We start from the raw sequence: 8901 nt of genomic DNA on the forward strand, positions 1-8901 counted from the left end.
TAATTCTATATATTTCTGCCAGGTCCCAAGGCAGCCAATCCTCTGTGCGGACTGAGACATTCAAATTTTCAAATCAGGGCCTGCACGGCTTCCCAGCCAATCATATATGTGGGCTGAGGCATTCAAATTTGCATATTGGGGCCTTCATGGCTTCTAAGCCAGCCAATCATATCTGAGGGCTGAGGAATTCAAATCCACAAATCAGGGCCTGCACGGCTTCCCAGCCAGCCAATCATATATGTGGGCTGAGGCATTCAAATTTGCATATTGGGGAATTCGTGGCTTCTAAGTCAACAAGTCATCCATGTCATATATCTCTAAAAATTCATATTTTAATGATAAATTGTCAACACTTGAGGATTCCCCAATCTCTTCTGAACAAAACGGTGTAAGAATGACCGTTCTAGCCCCTACGGTTAGGAAATTATGGTCATTTGTTTGAGGGGAGTCGTCACTATGAGAAATAGACTGCAAAAATCCTGTGTCTCTCTCTGTGCTGCGTGCACCTGTTTTGGCAGGAAAAAGTGCACAGGCTCTCTGATTGGTGGATTCAAATTCAGCAGCTCCCAGCCTGCTTGACTGAACTACAAACTTACTTCTCTCACCCTCTGTGTGTGAGTGAGTGAGTGAGTGAGTGTGTGTGTGTGTGTGTGACAGAGAGAGAGAGAGAGAGAGAGAGACTTTTTATGGGATGATCTCATTGTAAGATTCAAATTCAATATATTTAGACTGGTTGACTCAATTGGATCTTGTGTGTGTGTGTGTGTGTGTGTGTGTGTGTGTTTGTGTGTGTGTGTGTGTGTGTGTTTGTGACAGAGAGAGAGAGAGAGAGAGAGAGAGCCTTTTTATGGGATGATGTCATTGTAAGATTCAAATTCAATATATTTAGACTGGTTGACTCAATTGGATCTTGTGTGTGTGTGTGTGTGTGTGTGTGTGTGTGTTTAGTGGGAGAGAGAGAACCCTACCCTTATTTGGCAGCATGTCATTGTAGGATTTAAATTGAATATAGTTAGACTGCTTGACTGGATTAGAGCCTGTGTTTGTGTGTCCCTCTGTGCATTTGCATTTCAATATGCGTCCATATTTGTAATTTTGTAAGTTATTACTATTCTGCTAAATCATAGTATTTCTGCTACTTTTCGGTACTTGTGCTAAATACAGTATTTCTGCTAAATCATACTATTTCTGCTTTTCATAGGATTTGTGCCTAATATAGTATTTCTGCTCAATTATAGTATTTCTGCTTTTTATACTATTTGTGCTAAAACATAGTATTTTTACTAAATGTAGTATTTATGCTTAATCATACTATTTCTGCTTTTTATAGGATTTGTGCCTAATATAGTATTTCTGCTTTTTATAGGATTTGTGCTTAATATAGTATTTCTGCTAAATTATAGTATTTCTGCTTTTTATAGTATTTGTGCTAAAACATAGTATTTCTACTAAATGTAGTATTTATGCTTAATCATACTATTTCTATATATTTCTGCCAGGTCCCCAGGCAGCCAATCCTCTGTGAGGACTGAGACATTCAAATTTTCAAATCAGGGCCTGCCAATCATATATGTGGGCTGAGGCATTCAAATTTGCATTTTGGGGCCTTCATGGCTTCTAAGCCAGCCAATCATATCTGAGGGCTGAGGAATTCAAATCCACAAATCAGGGCCTGCACGGCTTCCCAGCCAGCCAATCATATATGTGGGCTGAGGCATTCAAATTTGCATATTGGGGAATTCGTGGCTTCTAAGTCAACAAGTCATCCATGTCATATATCTCTAAAAATTCATATTTTAATGATAAATTGTCAACACTTGAAGATTCCCCAATCTCTTCTGAACAAAACGGTGTAAGAATGACCGTTCTAGCCCCTACGGTTAGGAAATTATGGTCATTTGTTTGAGGGGAGTCGTCACTATGAGAAATACACTGCAAAAATCCTGCACGGCTTCCCAGCCAGCCAATCATATCTGCGGTCTGCCGTTTTTTCTCTCGTCATATCTCAGCGACAGATGTACAGAGAGCAATGAAAATCGCGGTCAAAGTACACCAAAGTCCGCTGATTCAGCCAGTACAAGAATTATGCTTCTAGTCCACCTAGTTTTTGAGTTACACAACGTTTTGTAACTCCAGAAAACGGCGCTTTTTGCCTCTCACCGCGATCTAATTCTGACTGCTCATCACCCTGTTTTTCAAGGCGCCCGCTCTCTTTCCCAGTGGCGCAGTTGGTAATGATACGGGTCTGCAACCCAAACGTCGTGGGTTCGATTCCACCTTAGGCAACATGTTTTTTTCCCTACAAATTAATACACTATCACAGACCAGTAATTCATATTCATCATTTATTACAATTCTGCAAACTTTTAGCATTTTACCAGCTTTTCTAATATGGACCTCACATTCTTGTTAACACTCCATGGCACAAATACTCTTCCCTTTAGGCTCTGTGTATGTGTGTGTGTATCAATATTTCTCCCATTTTAAAGTATTACTCCTCCATAATTGTATTTCTGTTAAATCAAAGTACTTTTACTACATCTTGGTACTTCTGCTCAATCATAGTATTTCTGCTAAATCATAGTATTTCTGCTACTTTTTGGTACTTGTGCTAAATACAGTATTTCTGCTAAATCATACTATTTCTGCTATTTTATAGGATTTGAGGTAAATATAGTATTTCTGCCAAAACATAGTATTTCTACCAAATATAGTATTTCTAATAATTATAGTTTTTCTCCCAAATCATAGTACAGTATTTCTGCTTTTTATAGTATTTGTGCTTAATATAGTATTTCTGCTTTTTATAGTATTTGTGCTTAATATAGTATTTCTGCTAAATGTAGTATTTATGCTTAATCATACTATTTCTATATATTTCTGCCAGGCAGCCAATCCTCTGTGAGGACTCAGACATTCAAATGCACATATCAGGGCCTGCACGGCTTCTCAGCCAGCCAATCATATCTGAGGTCTGCCGTTTCTTCTCTCGTCATATCTCAGCGACGGATGTACAGAGAGCAATGAAAATCGCGGTCAAAGTACACCAAAGTCAGCTGATTCAGCCAGTACAAGAATTAAGCTTCTAGTCCACCTAGTTTTTGAGTTACACAACGTTTTGTAACTCCAAAAAACGGCGCTTTTTGCCTCTCACCGCGATCTAATTCTGACTGCTCATCACCCTGTTTTTCAAGGCGCCCTCTATCTTTCCCAGTGGCGCAGTTGGTAATGACACGGGACTGCAACCCAAACGTCGTGGGTTCGATTCCACCTTAGTCAACAGGTTTTTTTCCATACAAATTAAAACCCTATCACAGACCAGTAATTCATATTCATCATTTATTACAATTCTGCAAACTTTTATGATTTTACCAGCTTTTCTAATCTGGACCTCACATTCTTGTTAACACTCCATGGCACAAATACTCTTCCCTTTAGGCTCTGTGTATGTGTGTGTGTGTATCAATATTTCTCCCATTTTAAAGTATTACTCCTCCATAATTGTATTTCTGTTAAATCAAAGTAGTTTTACTACACCTTAGTACTTCTGCTCAATCATAGTATTTCTGCTAAATCATAGTATTTCTGCTTCTTTTTGGTACTTGTGCTAAATACAGTATTTCTGCTAAATCATAGTATTTCTACTATATTATAATTTTCTTTCTAAATATAGCATTTCTGCTATATAATTGTATTACTGCTATGTTATAATATTTGTGCTAAACCAGAGTATTTTTGCTGAAACATAGTATTTCTGCCAAATGATAGTATTTCTGTCAAATTATACTATTTGTGCTAAAACATAGTATTGATTTAAAATTACAATATTCATAGTTCATCACAGTGTCTCTGGTAAATCACAGTATTTCTGCTATGTTGTACTCTTTTTCTAAATCATCGTGTTTCTGTAATGTTCAAGTATTTTTGGCTAAATATATTATTTCTGTTATCTTATACTATTTCTCCTAAATTCTTGTATTTTTGAGAAATTATCATGTTTCTGGTAAGTTACAATATTTCTGCTAAGTTCTGCTATGCTATTGTATTTCTGCCAAGTATTATGTTTCCGCTAAGTTATTACATTTTAGCAAACTTCTTTTGCTTCTGCAAAGTTATTACAATTTCTGCAACTTTTCAGCTTTTTCAGCTAGTTTTTGCAGACAGCTTCAGCTTTAAAGCATCCACACTGCATTTTCGCAGGAAATGCAAAATTTTTCTAATACTATTATTTCTTCCAAATAATAGTATTTCTGCTAAGTTATTATGTTTCTCTTAAGTCACAATTTTTTTGCTAAGATGTTATGTTACTGCTCCATGTCTGAAATACATTACAGAAAGCCCATGTCTCTGTCGGTGTGAGCAAGGGATGCAGCTGCATTGACAGGGACAACTACATAGCCTGATGAAGCAGACAGAAGTGACAGCTCTGATTGGTGGATTCAAAATGAGCAGATCCAGGCTTTTTGACTCTCATAGATACAGCTGAAAAAAAAAACCTGAAGAAGCCGATGTCAGTGTTTGAAAAAGTTTTTTAACTTCTAATAACTTTACAGAAGTGTGTGTGTGTGTGTGTGTGTGTGTCTTTGTCTTTGTCTGTGCTTGTGTGACTCAATTTTTATTCGTTGGTGACCAGCATCCATTAGTGGATTCAACTTGACCAGATTCAGACTGATTGACTGGCATAGAAACACACAGGACACTTCATGCTCTGTTTGTCTCTGTGTGGCCTTGTGTGTGTATGTTTGTATGTCTGTGTTTATGCTTGCATCTATGTTTGTACACATTGTTTTCTGAACATGGGTTATGTGTCTCTGTGTGTGTATGTCCCTATTTGTAAACATTGCTAGGCATGTCATTTTTGCCTTAGCTTTGTGTATCTGCTGGCAGTTCCTTTATAACTTTTCTAATGTTTCTGCCAATTTTTCACAGTTGAACAACAACCAATCTTTTGAGGGAACTTCAGCTTTTTGAAGCTGGCCGTTTTGCGTTTCCAATATTTCTGCTAAAGTTATTACTTTTCTGCTGAATTATACTATTTCAGCTCCTATGTTGCATTTCTACTAGGTGTTACTATTATACTACTGTATGTCAAGTTGTACTCTTACAACATTTTTCCAAGTTTTTAGGTTTGTGCTACATATTAACATTTCTGCTGTATTATAACACTTCTGCCATGTTGTACTATTTCGGCCAAGTTTCTATGTTTCTGCTGAGTTACAACATTTCTGCTTTTTTCTCCTTTGATATAGTATTTTTGCAAACGCTTTATGTTTCTTCTTAAGTTTCTGCAAAGTTATTATATTTTGGCTCAGTTGTTATTCATCTACAAATTTATTACAATTTCAACAACTTTTCTGATACTGACTTCAACTTCTTCAGCTATTTTCAGCTTTTTCAGCAGTTTTCAGCAGACAGCTTCAGCTTTACAGCATTCACACTGCATTTTCGCAGGAAATGCAATTTTTCTAGTACTTTATACTTTATTATTATTCTTCTAGTTGCTCCGTATTTCGCCGATTAACTACTTCCACAATTTTTGTGCTATTTTCACCGTTCAAATTTTAAACTATTCTGCTATTTCTGCTAATTTCTGCTATGATTTTTGCTATTTATTACTATTATACTTTTTAAAATATTAAGCTTTTTTCCTTTAATTTGTCCCATTGAAATGAATGGGAAACTTCCGCAATTCTGCTAAAACTTGCTCGTTTTTGAAACTTAACTACTTCCTCATACTTTCGCCTAGAACAACCATTCAAATTTCAAAATGTTCACAAATTATTGGGCTATTCATGTATGATTCAGCTTTTTCATATCTGTTACCGTTTTCATCTTATCCCTCTTCAAGTTTTGAGTTTCATCTTTTTGATTTTTCACAAAATACATGCGTTGTTATGGTTGCTATGCTCTTGGCTTCCAGTGTGCCACTGAGGGTTTCGCAGTCTTCTCTTCATGTCCGAACAACTTCTTGCTACTTGCTCAATTTTCACTCAACTTCCACAAATTATACATCAAAACGTAGGTATTTTTGCTGGCTTTCAGAAAATGTCACTATCATTGTTGTGGGATTTATAAAATTTTGGCAAATCTCCTCAGACCAACACAAGGTCTCAAAACTCTCCATAGAAAGTCAATGGAGAGTTTGTTCAAAATCACCGCTTGATTTCTGTAATGAGAGGCATATTCGAATCGTCATATCTCCTTAACGAATCGAAGTTCAAACATGAGGCTTGTCCCCGTATATCTTCAGACACTCCTGACGCTCACAATTCAAGAATTTTTTTCTCACCTATTACCGTTCTGAGATGAGTTGGACTTGTTTGAGGGTAGGAAATTCGTCCTTCGCTCAGATTTCTTCAGATTTCAAACTCTGGAAATGAACCACTTTTTTCTCTCGTCATATCTTTTTTTTGGATTTCCACAGAGACCTGAAAATTTCCATGACTGTTCACCAAAGCCTGCTGTCTCTTACGGTGAAAGAATGATATCGATACTCCAAATAGATTTCGAGTTACAAAGCGTTGTTTGAGGGCAGGTCAAGGCAGTTTTTGCTTCGGCTCTACTCAGTTATGGTGCATTACAAGTCAAATATCTTTAATAATTCATATTTTAATGATAAATTGTCAACACTTGAAGATTGCCCCATCTCTTCTGAACAAAACGGTGTAAGAATGACCGTTCTAGCCCCTACGGTTAGGAAATTATGGTCATTTGTTTTAGGGGAGTCGTCATTATGAGAAATAGACTGCAAAAATCCTGTGTCTCTCTGTGCTGCGTGCACCTGTTTTGGCGGGAAAAAGTGCACAGGCTCTCTGATTGGTGGATTCAAATTCAGCAGCTCCCAGGCTGCTTGACTGAAAACTTGCTTCTCTCTCCATGTGTGTGTGTGTGTGTGTGTGTGTGTGTGTGTGTGTGTGTGCTACAGAGAGAGAGAGAGAGAGAGAGAGAGAGAGAGAAAGCCTTTTTATGGGATGATCTCATTGTAAGATTCAAATTCAATATATTTAGACTGGTTGACTGAATTGGATCTTGTGTGTGTGTCTCTCTGTGCATGTGTGTTTCCTTATGTGACAATTTTTTGTGATTGTGTGGCTGTTATATATTTTTTTTGCTGATGTTTTTCATTTAGCAAGTATATTTGAGGGACCCTCAGCATGTTCAGCATTTTTTCAGCTGTCCATTTTGCTTTTCCAATTTTTCTGTTTAAGTTATTACTATTGTGCTAAATCATACTATTTCTGCTATTTTATAAGATTTGTGCCAAATATAGTATTTCTGATTAATTATAATTTTTCTACCAAATCATAGTACAGTATTTTTGCTTTTTATAGGATTTTTATAGGATATTTATATTGCTTAATATAGTATTTCTGCTTTTTATAGGATTTGTGCTTAATATAGTATTTCTGCTAAATTATAGTAGTTCTTCTTTTTATAGTATTTGTGCTAAAACATAGTATTTCTACTAAATGTAGTATTTATGCTTAATCATACTATTTCTATATATTTCTGCCAGGTCCCCAGGCAGCCAATCCTCTGTGAGGACTGAGACATTCAAATTTTCAAATCCGGGCCTGCACGGCTTCCCAGCCAATCATATATGTGGGCTGAGGCATTCAAATTTGCATATTGGGGCCTTCATGGCTTCTAAGCCAGCCAATCATATCTGAGGGCTGAGGAATTCAAATCCACAAATCAGGGCCTGCACGGCTTCCCAGCCAGCCAATCATATATGTGGGCTGAGGCATTCAAATTTGCATATTGGGGAATTCGTGGCTTCTAAGTCAACAAGTCATCCATGTCATATATCTCTAAAAATTCATATTTTAATGATAAATTGTCAACACTTGAAGATTCCCCAATCTCTTCTGAACAAAACGGTGTAAGAATGACCGTTCTAGCCCCTACGGTTAGGAAATTATGGTCATTTGTTTGAGGGGAGTCGTCACTATGAGAAATAGACTGCAAAAATCCTGCACGGCTTCCCAGCCAGCCAATCATATCTGAGGTCTGCCGTTCCTTCTCTCGTCATATCTCAGCGACAGATGTACAAAGAGCAATGAAAATCGCGGTCAAAGTACACCAAAGTCCGCTGATTCAGCCAGTACAAGAATTATGCTTCTAGTCCACCTAGTTTTTGAGTTACACAACGTGTTGTAACTCCAAAAAACGGCGCTTTTTGCCTCTCACGATCTAATTCTGACTGCTCATCACCCTGTTTTTCAAGGCGCCCGCTCTCTTTCCCAGTGGCGCAGTTGGTAATGACAGGGGTCTCCAAACCAAAGGTCGTGGGTTCGATTCCACCTTAGTCAACAGGTTTTTTCCCTACAAATTAATACACTATCACAGACCAGTAATTCATATTCATCATTTATTACAATTCTGCAAACTTTTAGCATTTTACCAGCTTTTCTAATATGGACCTCACATTCTTGTTAACACTCCATGGCACAAATACTCTTCCCTTTAGGCTCTGTGTATGTGTGTGTGTGTATCAATATTTCTCCCATTTTAAAGTATTACTCCTCCATAATTGTATTTCTGTTAAATCAAAGTACTTTTACTACATCTTAGTACTTCTGCTCAATCATAGTATTTCTGCTAAATCATAGTATTTCTATTATATTATATTTTTCTTTCTAAATATAGCATTTCTGCTATATAATTATATTTCTGCTATGTTACAATATTTGTGCTAAACCAGAGTATTTGTGCTGAAACATAGTATTTCTGCCAAATGATAGTATTTCTGTCAAATTATAGTATTTGTGCTAAAACATAGTATTAATTTAAAATGACAATATTCATAGTTCATCACAGTGTCTCTGGTAAATCACAGTATTTCTGCTCTGTTGTACTATTTTTCTAAATCATAGTGTTTCTGTAATGCTTAAGTATTTT

Source organism: Perissodus microlepis, chromosome 7 (genome assembly GCF_051167445.1).
Source record: "Perissodus microlepis isolate ML-2025 ecotype Zambia chromosome 7, ASM5116744v1, whole genome shotgun sequence".
Taxonomy (NCBI): Eukaryota; Metazoa; Chordata; class Actinopteri; order Cichliformes; family Cichlidae; genus Perissodus; species Perissodus microlepis.